General features: G+C 36.6%; 1 protein-coding gene and 1 non-coding gene across 4 annotated transcripts in view; one reads left to right on the forward strand and one right to left on the reverse strand.

Annotated features, from left to right (window-relative positions):
- Positions 1-13,642, forward strand: part of Pcdh19 (protocadherin 19) — a 121,102-nt gene that overhangs the window by 82,361 nt on the left and 25,099 nt on the right. The gene's annotated exons all lie outside the window — the stretch shown is intronic.
- LOC138840595 (small nucleolar RNA U13) lies at positions 3,811-3,914 on the reverse strand. Its single transcript, XR_011376153.1, has one exon. It is a non-coding gene; the product is annotated as a small nucleolar RNA U13 (small nucleolar RNA).

The following is a 13,642-nucleotide window of genomic DNA, read 5'->3' on the forward strand; positions in this document are numbered from 1 at the left end:
ATTCCAAACTAACCATCTCTTATTAGCCTTTTGGTGTTGTCTTTGTGATGATAGAGATCCATAAAACTATTTGCTCCTGATCTCTGGTTTAAAATATAAATCCCAGAGAAACACAGTTCACTTTAAGGCTTCTGTTAATACAGTGTTTTCCCTCATGATGGAAAATGACTGACTTGTTATTTAAGTAAGGTTTAGATGATTAATCCGAAATGTTCTGATAATTAAAATGACAGAAAATTACTTTAAAGCCACTTTTGGTAAGATGTAGAATGTTCTCCAGATTCTGGTGGTACTGAAGTGGGTGGCAGATGTTTCCACCAATGTTGTGTGTTGATGATTTGAAGCTATCCATTTCTAAACTGGAGCTGTAGCCCTGCCTGCCAACTGCTTATTTGCCTTCTGTTTTGGACTAAATTCCTCTTGATTGCTTGAGAGGGGTAGAGGTGTGTTTTGCTTCCTTTCCGTGGGATGATGAGCTGAGGAATGAGTATGGTACATTTAGGAGGAGGAAATGTCTATTAAGTCTAGAGCTGTTTAGCTGAAAATGATAGGTTATCAAATGGACTCACCCAACATTCAAAATACTATTATTTGAATGATGAAGATGGATGCAGCATTCTTGGCTGCTGCTTCTTGTTCCCCATCCCACTCCCTCTTTGATATTTCAAGTACTTAGAAATGTGTCATTAAACAAAGAGGATGATACATGATTGCAGCATGTTGGATCCATGTGTTTATTCTGTCCTTTTTGTTTATCTGACTACAGCACTTCTTGTGCCTTTCTTCTTTTTCATTTATTTGAAACAAAAGTTGCCTAAAATAAATTATTTCCATGATCCTAGAAGACAGAATCTCTAGATGAAGAAGTGGGTGTCTATTAAATAAGCAAGATTCGCAAAGTTAAACAGTGTTTTATTTGATTTAGAAAGGGATATATTCTCCAGAGATGTATTATTAATCATATAGGATCATTTAGAGAATAAAGTACCTGTGAGAAATTCAGGCACAATACCTAATATTCTACTTGTAGCATTACTGAAAACCTCTTCCGTATCTTAGCTTTACACTGTTATCAGTGTAGAATAGTTAAAGTCCTGAAAAGTACCTGAAATTTTATATTAGGGAATGCGTGTTATATTGTTTATCCCTTACAGCAACCCAAATTGGGAAAAAAGCACAGAATTTGTAAAAATATCAACAAAAATGAATGGCAGCTGTTTAAACTGAGGGTTCATTTCAGAATCTTAGCAGATTGAGAAGTGCTCACAAAATTAGAAAAAGGTAGTAAGAGAAATGATGTAAAATACAAATATCTATGGTTGAAGCTAACATTGGCAGGAACACTGAGTATAACCCAAACTTCCTTTAATATATAGTTTGTTGCTAATCCTCATAGTTACACCTGAGAATTTTACTTTTCAGTGGAGTCCTCTAGATAGTGTTCTATCAGTTTAAGGCTCCAACTAATATGAACCAATCCTAATGAACCAGTACAATGATTCTCACGTTACTATATTATTTTTTGGAGTGGCATTGTTAGTCTTCCTGTAAACAAAAAGGCAAGAAGAACATCATAGTGACCAAGAATAGAAACTTGGGCCGGGTGCCGGTGGCTCACGCCTGTAATCCTAGCTCCTCAGGAGGCTGAGATCTGAGGATCACGGTTCAAATCCAGCCTGGACAGGAAAGACTGTGAGACTCCTATCTCCAATAAACCACCAGAAAACCTGTGCTGTAGCTCAAGTGGTAGAGCGCTCGCCTTGAGCGGAAAAGCTGAGGGACAGCGCCTAGGCCCAGAGTTCAAGCCCCATGACCAACCAAAAATAAATAAAGAAAGAAAGAAAGAATAGAAACTTGGAAATTGACAAATTTAGGTTCCATGTTCACTTTTATCATTAAATGACTATTGACTTCAGTAAAATTGCTTATTTTTTGGAACTCTGTATTTTCTCATTTGCAAATGTCACGATGGTTGTGAGATGGCCCAGGTAAATTTCCTGGTACATATTAAGTGTTCAAAACAGAAAGTAGATGGGGTCAGTGATATGTACACTTTGAATGATTTTAGGGTCCTCAAAGCCACTCATCTGCTGTGGTTATCTGATCCCATTAACAGAAGATAAGACATTTCATTGAATAGTTATAGTTCACACTCCCAGCATCTCATTAAGAAAAGCAATGCATTTATGCAGATTCCAAGTTGTAAGTAGTTGCTGTTGTATTGTTTCCAAGTTTGGAATTTGGTGGAGATTTGGAAGTCATCCACAGAAAGGGCATGTCCAAGCAACTGAGTAAATTTTCCCAGTGCTATTAATGTCCAAAGGAACATAGGGGTAATTCTAATTTGATTTATTCATTGTGTGATGTTTTTAGAAAGTTGCCTTCACTATCAAATACAATTTTTGTGTCAGCCCAGATTCTGGTTTGAAAAATCATAGGATGTTCACAAAACATTTGAAGAGTGGTGTATTGTCCTCTAAATAGTGAAATACACATGTTCTTAAGCACTTTGGGGGTAGACAATATTGTGGTTCTTTTCTGATAATGTTGACTCTATTTTACTTTCCTCCTATCATGAAATGCACACCACAAGTCTAAGGGTGTATAGTAAAGCTCTTTGCTGTTCTCCCTGCCTTGTGTCATTGCTCTTAAATTGATAATGGGTGGCAGACATCACTTGATTCTTTTGATGTTGTTCTCACCTTATGCTTAGGCTTTGATTAAAAATAAATAAGAAAATGGTATTTTTTAGTTCTAGTTTTCCTCTAAAAAGTCACCCTGAGGAGGAAATATTCTATTCTTTCCTAACAATAGACTGAAAAATTCCCAGCTCTTACCTGAAAGGTTTCATCTCTTTGTTATATGAATGAGCTTGAGGAAGGTCCATGGGGACATTGTCATCTGAAAAATGATGGGAATTTGTGTGCCTTTGGACTTTTGTCTCTTTTGTGGTGGAAAAAACCTGAATTTATTAATGACTGAAAAAAAAAAACCCTCAAGCACAACCCCTTGCAAAATGTTCTCTATATAAATCCCAGAAGAGAGCCACTCCAATACACAGTGGATAAATGGGAAATTTTTTTTACCCCTGCCTTGCTTTAGAGCTTTTTGCCCTGTATTAATTCACATTAGGTGGCTCACTTTCACTGTTATAGGATATTGAATCTACCTTACAGGCTATGTTTTTGTGGCACAAAATGTTTGAGAAGGACCTTGTAACATCTTTGTGTTTGTGAACATCCAAAGGGCAAGAAGAAGGGGAAGGATGGAGGCAAATGAAAATGTGTGAAATCAGACATAGGAAAAGAACTCCGAGTACAAAGTTTTAGGAAAAAATCAGTTTCATTGTGAAAATAAAATTTCTTTCATAGTTTGAACATAGCATTCTATGATCAATGTAACCAGAAGTATATAACTTTTGCCTTCCTAAAAATCCAAATCCAATGCAAAATAATGAAAATATAGTCCTTAACACATGTTTATCTACGTGGCTCAGAGGGAACTGAGACCTGTAATATTTGCTATATAATTAATTTAGCATACATCCTTGGATAAGTCACTAACGTCTCAAAATCTCAGTTTTTATATTTGTAGATGGGATGATGAACAATGTTTCTTGGATCAGTAATTGAAAGTGAAATTTCTTTTTCCTATTCATATTTTTATTAGTATATATTCATTGTCAGTGTGAAGGGTTTCATTGTAATATTTCCATATATATATTACTTTGCCTATCTTTACCTTCTTTATTACTTTTATCACTACTCTGCCACTACATTTTTAATCTTTCTGTATTTTTTATTTATTTCACATCAGATGGGTAATGTGTCAATGTCATAACAAGATTTGAGGGAGGCACATGTCACACAAGTGGATGAGGACCCAATCATCATACTTATGAATTGGAAAAGGATCTGTGCTTTTTATTTTTTTATTTATTTTTTATTGTGAAAATACCGTACAGAGGGGTTACAATTACATGGGCAAGGTAATGAGTACATTTCTTATCAAGCATTGTTGCCTCCTCCTTTGTTTCCCCTTCCCATCCCTTCCCATTCTCCCCCCCCCCACTCACTCCCTCTTCCCCCCCCCCCGACCAAAGTTGTAAAGTTCGTTTTTCGACATAATGTTTTGTACATCTCATTGTTGGAATGGGTCCATCTGTATCCCTATTTAAACAATTTGTTTTTTCCCTTTCCCTCCACAAATTATACCAACATCAAATACAGTGAAAACAGGGGTTATACCGTGGGGAAGGAACATACAAAGCAACAAAGAAATCATCTTATAAGTATCTTAAAAACAATCGCAAGAAAGAAAAACATTTGAGTCCTTATCTTAGGGTTCATTTCGCCTAACATCAACTTATCTGACCATTTCTGCTTGTCTCAGACATATGCTAGTAATTGCAACTAAAGAAAACCATGGGACCTATGTTTCTTTGGGCCTGGCTTCACTTAGAAGAAGATCTTCACTAGCCATACAAAGGACAAGGGTCTCATATCTAAAATATACCTGGAACTCAAAAAATTAAATCCCCCAACAACAAATCCTCAAAGAAACAACTGCCCAATAAATAAGTGGGCAAATGACTTAAAGAGAAACTTCTCTGAAGAGGAAAGAAGGATGGCCAATAGACACATGAAGAAATGTTCAACCTCTCTAGCCATAAAAGAAATGCAAATCAAAACAACATTGAGATACCACCTCACCCCAGTTAGAATGGCTATAATCAAGAACTCTAATAACAACAGATGCTGGAGGGGATGTGGACAGAAAGGAACCTTACTACATTGTTGGTATAAACTTGTTCAACCACTTTGGAAAGTAGTATGGAGGTTCCTCAAAAGACTCCACATAGAGCTCCCCTATAGCCCAGCAATCCCACTTTTGGGCATTTACCCAAATGATCACAAACAAGACCATACTAAAGCTACCAGCACAACTATGTTTATTTCAGCATTATTTATCATAGCTAAGATATAGAACCACCCAGATGCCCCTTAGTAGATTAATGTACTTTTTATTTTAAAAATATATATTAAAATTTTAAGTTAACATATACACATTTGTAATATGAAGGGTTATATCATGATATTCTAATTGCTCTATTTGTTAAATAGTGTTTGGTGGGTTTTATTATCATATAAATACATACATACATGATGTTGTATACGTAACATCTTTTCGTATATTTTTTATTGTAAATATATATAACATCTTTTGATTGCCATCACTCCTCAGTTCTCCCTTCTTTCCTCCCTCCCCTTTCTTCAAATCCCTCTTTTATGTTCACATCCCATTATATTTCTATGTGAATCTCACCTTTTCTTAGGACAATATAATTCTGAATCAGTTCTTCCCCTGTGACCTTTTCCTTCTTGGCTTGTTGAGTTGAGCACTGTCATGGTAGAATGATCTCATTTAGCCACAAGAGCACTTACCTGAGTTTGGAGCTCAGGTCAGTGAAGTTCTCATTGCATTACACACATTAAGAGCTTTGGGACTATAAGCAAATTACTCCCCTGTTCTGTCTCTGGACTTCTCTTCTCCAAAATGGGAGATATTGATAATATTTGCTCTGCAAGCAGGTTGTAAGGATTAAATGAAACAAAACATAAAACACTTAGTATTGTGAATATTCCAGAGTAGGCCTTCAAAATGGAATTTGCACAATGATGTCTTTCTCACCACATTTCTTTCTCACTTTGAAATTATAGACCAAGTTTAAGTTCTATAAATACTCTTTTATGATTAATACTCTATTTGTCCTGATCTCTTTTTCTTATTTGGCTCTCTTCAACACCTTATATGCATGGCTTATACCATGTGAATTCAATTTTTGTCTGTTTTTGAATGCAGAATGAGGGAGTTGATAATTTGACTTCTAAGTTTCTTTTATTTTAATGTTGGTTTCTTGGCATAACCTTTTCAGAGTCCTAAGCACATAGCCATTTGCCAATGGATCTGTAATGAGTGCCATATTCAAGTTAACAGATGGTATGGTTTGCTTACTTTGAGGGGTGATTGCTCTTTCATCTTAATTTCCTCCCTTTGGCTTCCCTTCCTTGGAAGCTGCTCAGTGGTAATGTCATAAAGCTTGGGGTGAAAAACTGAAGGTGCATGTCACTTGTCTATCTAAAAATTACATTTATCCACGATAAAGACAATTTGCCCCATGAAGGTTAGAATGTGTTTGTGACTTCAACGAAGTATCACTATTCTACAATACTGTGAAATTTGTGAAATTTATGTAATCACTTAATCACAATAAAAATTGCAAAAAAATAAATAAAAATTACAGTCAGACTAAGACCTATTGAATTCCATCAAGGGAGGGGCTTTTTACCCTAGTATTAGGGACCAAATAAGTCTGATGGACATGATGGACTTAATCATTTATTCTTTCTTGAATAAGATGGCTATTTCTAGTTCATAACAGTCTCCATTTCCTTTAAACAATGCAATAGCGATAGTTACAAGACAATATGTTGGAAATGAACTTTACAACTTGGGGGATTGTAAGTGGAGAGAACGTGAGAGAAAAATGAGGGAAGGGGTAAAAAATTTGACAATTTACTGAGTACCTTACATATGTAACTATAACCCTTTGCATATCACCTTGACAATAAAATTAAATATAGAAAAAATCAAGGAGACTCCTTCTTATCCTAATGGGTTATACTACTTTCAGTTAATCTGTTCTTAAACACTAACCCTCTAGGCCATATCTCATGTCCTTTCTTCAATGGGGCCAGTTGTCAAGTGATAATTTTATTGTAATCTCTCCTCTATTCCTCCCTCTCCCTGTGTACATACTTTTTCTGTGCTTCTTATTTATTTCTTCCTTCAAACCTGCCCTTTTCAACTTAATTCTACCCTCATTACTTCTAGGGACAAATTCTCATTATTATTATTATTATTATTATTATTATTATTATTATTATTATTTTACAGAGAATGGAGGTGGTTTCAATTGAAAATGAAAAATTTCAATATCAAGATTTTTTTTTTGCAGGAGTGGTACTGAGGATTAAACACAGAGTCTTGCGCATGATAGACAGGCAGTCTTATCACTTGAACTGTCTACCTGTGTTTTTAAAATTTATTTTTATTTATTTATTTTATTTGTTTTTATGCCTGGGAGAGTGTGGACTGAGGTCTTCCTATTTGTACTTCCCCTCTTGCTGTGATGACAAGTATGCACAATCTGCCTAGCAATTGGTTGAAATGGACTTCCATGAACTATTTTTTTGCCTAGGGTGGCCTTGGACTGAGATCTCGCAGTCATGGTGATTCTGCTTCTCCAGAAGCTAGCATATCATACTTGATCCACTTTGCTCACTTTCCCATAGTGAATATTTTATAACTTAAAAAAATTGGATACAGTTACCTTCTTTACTACTTTACTTCTCTTCACATATGTGTCATAGCATGCTACTGAGTGAATAAGATACATAGTGAGCAAGTGTTGATAAGTTAATTTTTCTAAACACTACCAAATAACAGATCCACCCCATTCTGTGGATGCTAGGAGTAAAATGATTTACTCTTAGACAATGCATGGATCCAAAGACAGTATTTCCTTGATACATTATATGAAAGCTAAAGGCTAATTGATGGTATGGAAAGGCTACCTCAAGTTTGGAAGAGATGCTTCTTAGGGAAAGTATTGCAGAAAATAGCAATGACACCAGAAAGATCAGATAGTCAGAAGAATTACTATGAGACAGATGGAAACAACTGATGTACCTAAGTAGCCCAAGGGGCATGGGAAATCTGATTCTTAGTCACAGGCTTTAAGTTGTAAAACTCCTTCCATCATGGCAAGGGAAATGAGAATGACAAACTGGCAAAGCTAGCTTGAGTTAAACATTCAGAGCTTCTTTCCTTTTGACTTTTACTTGCATATATTTAGCTCAACTTTGTTTTCAAGTGTGTATTTTTGTGGTAGTGGTCCTCTTTTTCTTGTACACCCAATTCAAGTTCTCCTTTTCCTTTTCCCTCACTGAACCATCTATTTCTGAATAGTTTGAAATTTCAACTTAATTAGGTCTTTCCCCTAAGTGAAGAACACAGCTGTTTCCCCTCTGATGCTTTGGCAGCTGCTTTTCCTTTTCCCAAATGGAATGATTGGCTCTTTCCTTTGATTTTTTAACTGGCCATTAGTTCAGGACTACTAGTCTATTTCCTGTGTGATAGAACTATCAAATCCCATAGCAAGAGTAGTTTTGGTTTGCTTTTGGGGCCTTTCACACTTTGGGAGACTTAATTTATATGAAGTATGGGATTTATCAATCTTTCAGAGCCTCATTTGCCTTATCACTAGTGATTTGATTGTTCAGTCTTTTGAGATGCTGATCTATGAAGAGAATCTAGTCTGATGTCCCTGTTGTGGTTTTGGTGGAAAAATAGAGGATAAAAAGTCTAAAGTGTATTTTTCCCTGAATTAAGTGGCCCTCATTTGTCATAAATTCTTATCTTTGATTTCTAAATGGCCCTCTTGACTATCTTTCTGATTTAGTTGTATGTAACTGTATTTAATAAACTTTAGTTTCTTTTCTCTAGGTGCTTACCTCTCTGACCTCTAATTTTATAATTCTACTTTCTTTTTCACTCTAATTCTCCTTTCACATTATTCTCCCTGTTAATCAATCAAAAGCATTTTGTGCTGTCAGTTTAACACTGCCTTTCCAAATGTGTATGGTGCAGCTTCTTTTTGCTTCCCCACCCCAAGTGGGGAATTCAATTTAATTCCATATACTTGGCATATTAGGCATCTTGTCAATATTTCTTGTCTGAAGCCTATTTTTTAAGAATTTGAATTCATTATGCATGTGTGGTTTTGTTTCCCCTTAAGTGATGAAATCTGTAACAGAATTACAATTAGCTTTGTGCCTAGGAGGAAATCAAAGCACAGAGACAGCATTTCTCACCTTCTCAGAAGGGTATGTAAGGACTAGCCCTTGGCACAATTATGTACACAGTGCTTTTGTACCTATCTGCATGCATCTTCCCTTACTCAGAGCTCAAACATCCAGTGCCATCTTTGGGTTTTCATAGTTTCCTTCCACTCAGGTCTCCATGTTCCCAGTTTTTCTTTGCTATTTCCTACTTTATACATAAAATTTGTGAGTTCCATGTGTGTTTCTCCAAGGTCCCAATTATTTCAACGAACCAGTTAAACAAACACTTCTTGCTTTCAATGTAGCATTTGCATCTTAATGTAGAAATAATCCAAAAGACTAATGTTGGTATTTAGGTTACCAATGTAGCCTGATGGGGTGGTATTTTTTTTAAAAACAAGTGTTTCCTATGTTATTTTCTTTTATATATTTCATGGTCTAAGGACTAAGCTTGGACTCCATCTATCCCAAAGTGTTAGAGCTGTTTGATAGATAAGAATAGCTAATGTGTTTTGAATTCTTCATTTGTATCAGGCATTTTTAGCTCCATTTACATGCATTTCTTCTTCAATCATTCCTACAAGACCATGAGGGCCATCCTATTAGTCTTGTCTTATGGATGGGGGAACAAAACAGAGCCTGGTTACTTTAAGTACCTTCTATAGGACAAGGCTACAATGTGTTGGAGCTGGAGAGGCAGTCTTTCTCCATGGTCTACAGTCTTAGGACCTTTGCTATACTACTTTGGGGAATGGACTGGTACCCTTGCACATGTGTACTTTACTGAGGAGCTTGCTCCAGATAGGCTGTTAGAGAGTGTGGAGCAGATTCAGTTTTAAATTGCTCCACTAAATGTGATCGATACCTCATTCTTTCTTGAAATAAGTTTGCCTTGAACTGGGTGCTATAGCTGACAAGTTTGCACCCCAAAAGTTAGTAATGTTAAAATGTTCTTCACTAGTCCATATAACTTTAGGCTCTCAGTACAGTTGATTGTCAAATACTTTGGCCTAAGCATAAACTCTATCTTTTCCTTACTTCAGTCCCTCATGGGGCTCCAGGGAGAATTTTTTGTTGGTTGTGGTGGTGAGCAGGAATATGACAGACTCAAGGCAGGAGTTCTTTGGAAAATCAGGCTCACTCATGCTCTAGGGTTAGACTGACTAGAAATCTGCCTTGCTTAAGAAGTGTCAATATCTTCACTATGTCACTTTTGAAGGTAACAATACTCTAAATTGCATTTTGAAGGGTATGGTTGTGTTTCCCATTAGTACTGTTTTCCCCTTGGGACTAAGTTTTTATTTCCTTCTTTTATACTATTAGTTAGAAAGCTTCACACTTGTGGGCTGTTGCAATCATGGTAATAAACATTTTGTTCAGAAGGAGAGCTTTTGCTCTCTTTCCCAGTAACCCTTATCCCAGCACTGGGAATTTAATACATTTATTCTTCATTGAATAAATAAGATTAAATTCAGATTGGAGCAGGGAGAAGTCATAATATTCTTTGCATGATTTTTAGGAACTGCATAGTTCCAGCTGTGTAAACATGATTGCAGAACTTAGGTATTGTCCAGTGAGGGAGGATTGCAATTTGGGAGAGGCACACTGTGGCTGGGATGGAGCCAGACATTTTTCCATCCACTGTAGTCCACACCCTGCGGGGTCGGCTTGCTCAGCTTTTAGAGTCAGAAGTGAAGGTGGGGCAGCTGGAGTTAATTACACTGTTTTATAGCTTCTTGTCAGGAGGGAATGAGAACTACAGGAGGTTTAGGGATATCTAAAATCATATCTTCATGATCTCCAGTTGTGGCAGTAAGGAAACAAATGAAAGAATTAGGCAAAAAAGCAACACAAAATATTAAATATGACAAGAAGAGATCCAACAAAACTACTTTTAAAACTTGGAAATGCATTTATAATCCATTTGATTATGTGGTTAGTGGAAGTAAGGATGTACTAATATATATTTTTTAATTGTGAAAATACCGCACAGAGGGGTTACAATTACATGGGCAAGGTAATGAGTACATTTCTTATCAAGCATTGTTGCCTCCTACTTTGTTTCCCCTTCCCATCCCTTCCCATCTCCACTCCCATCGAGCTCCCCTCTCCTCCTCAACCTCCACCCCCGAACTCCCACCCCCCAAAGATGTAAAGTTCATTTTTTTTACGTAACATCTTGTACATCTCATTGTTGCAATGGGTCCACCTGTATCCCTATTTAAACAATTTGTTTTTTTCCCTTCCCCTTCACAAAGTATACCAACATCAAATACAGTGAAAACAGGGCTTATACCGTGGGGAACGGACATACAAAGCAACAAAGAAATCATCTTATAAATATGTTAGAAACAATCGCAAGAAAGAAAAAAAACATTTGAATTGGAGAAACCTGCATTGATTAGAGAAAAGTTCAGTTCTACCTGATACTTCAACTAAGTTTTGTTCTTGAGATTTGTCTAACTGATAAGTAGCTAAGTAGTGTGAAGGATATATGTGCACTATTATTAAAGTGAAGGTGATTTTTACACAATAAATATAAATATAAATATTGTGGGTGTCCCTACCCTCACCCACAATTACAGTCAAAGTTGGCTTGGGATCCAATAACTGTTTTGTCATTAAGAAAAAATACATGGACTTTCATATTTCTGAGTCCTGAAATAGGAGATTTGTGATGAGACAGCAGGTTTATTTCATGCCTCAGATTTTCCAGATTATTCTTGGAGGAGAGTAATTTACAGTTACTCAGAGATAGATGACTTCCTACTGGATGTGACTGTCAGGACAAGGTCACAGACAAGAAGAAAACATTGCCTTTTTATGCACTGAGGTGCTACTTCTGCTTCTAAGAATGCTCAGTGAATGATGTTTATTTTTTATACAACTGGGTATTGAAAAGCCACTTTCCTGAATAGATCACTTCAAAGCAAATTTCTAAAACAGAGCAGTTTTATAGCATGAGAAACTCTGGATTGAGGAGAAAAGCTAGGATAATAGAGCACTGAGTTTGAATCATATTAAAAATACTCAAATTCAATAAATTATTGTCAATGCAGTATTGCAATTTCAGTAAAGCTATGACTTACTAGAGTTCCATGATATAATGTTTACATGTGCATTGCTTTTTCTCTTCATCTCTAGAAGCCTGAAGAGGCAGAAACATGTCTCCATAGTACCAGCATGGCATATAGGAACTCCTCCTTCTTCCATCATAATCATCCAAATTGGAGTTCTGTCAATATTGCCTGTATGGTGACCCTGGAACTCTAGGAATGGGACTCCTGTTAGTACTGTCCTGAAAGCTGTAATTGTAGCATCTTCAGAACATCCTATAACATTTAGCTTATGAATGCTTGTCTAAATAATTAGGTGTGAGTATTATGGGTGCCATAATAGCATTGGAATTCCTGCAACTATAAAGGAACCACACTTGGCTTGAACTTCATCCACAATCACTTACACTTAAGTTATTGATAGTTGATTGGAATCTGTAAACTTCTGGGGCTGTCCATGGGACTTCTAAGCATATTTAATGGGTGGAACAGTGAGACTGTAGATTTTGGCAAGCTATGGTTCCCATTAGTCAGGTTCTATATCTGACGTTAGGGAATCCAATTCACTAAAATTAAGCTTACTTCTTTAAGCTGTGGCTCATGGCCCAATGATCTTTACATGAACAAGAGAGGACCAGTATTGTATCAGGCTGTGAGTTTCCAATAAGCAAATACTTGGTTGAGTGGTTTACTGAACATCCTGTTGATTTTTTTTTCGGGGGGAGACACTAACTTTATGACAGCATTTTAGAAGTTGGAGGAATTGTCTAAGATTTAAATTTTAGTTTTATTGTAAAAGTTAACAATTTTTCTTATAGGGAAATGTGGGCTTTTTTTTATAGGTTACAAAGACTATATAAATAAACAGTTAATATTCCTTCCCTCAAGTTTTTTTTCCTTGTAACGGTTGCTGGTTCCATATCCTACTAAGGACATCTCAGACACAGCTGTTTCTAATAATAGGCAGGGTCCATGGAACAGTCAAGATTACTCTTTTGTTGGGAAGGAGGAAATGCCTTTGAGAACAGGCCTTTTCTATGTTGGTGAGTTTTCTGGAAGAGACTTGGCCACCGCTATTGCCTCTGATTGCCTCCCCATAGTTTCCTTGGGAGTATGAGTTTCTAAACAGAAAGGTTTTCTTTTCTTTTCTTTTTGGGTTTGGTCATGGGGTCTGAACTCTGGGCCTGGGCGCTGTCCCTCAGCTCTTCAGCTCAAGGTGAGCGCTCTACCACTTGAGCCACAGCACCACTTCTGGCTTTTTTTCTTTTTGCTTATGTGGTACTGAGGAATAGAACCCAGGGCCTCAGGCATGCAAGGCAAGCACTCTACCACTGAGCCACCTTCCCAGCCCAGAAAGGTTTTCTATGATGAAGAAAGATCATAAAGTTGAAGGAAGAGAGATGAGGTCTGTTATAGAACAGAAAGATGAGAGAATATTTTGGTCATGGCAGAGATGAGCTGAACATAACAGAATGAAGACAAGAGAGATGAGATGAAAAGAGAAATGGGAATTAATATGAGAAAGAACTTGTTATTTATAGATTTGCAAAAGAAAGGTCATTGAAGAGAGGAAGCTTCCTTTATATAATGTCTGTGAATATGTTGAATTTTTAAACAGGTAATTCCATCTTAAACACACTGGGGAAGCTGACAATCTGCCATACATGTTTTGCTCTATTT

Source organism: Dipodomys merriami, unplaced genomic scaffold (assembly GCF_024711535.1).
Source record: "Dipodomys merriami isolate MVZ:Mamm:240054 unplaced genomic scaffold, mDipMer1.0.p SCAF_3, whole genome shotgun sequence".
NCBI classification, from domain to species: Eukaryota; Metazoa; Chordata; class Mammalia; order Rodentia; family Heteromyidae; genus Dipodomys; species Dipodomys merriami.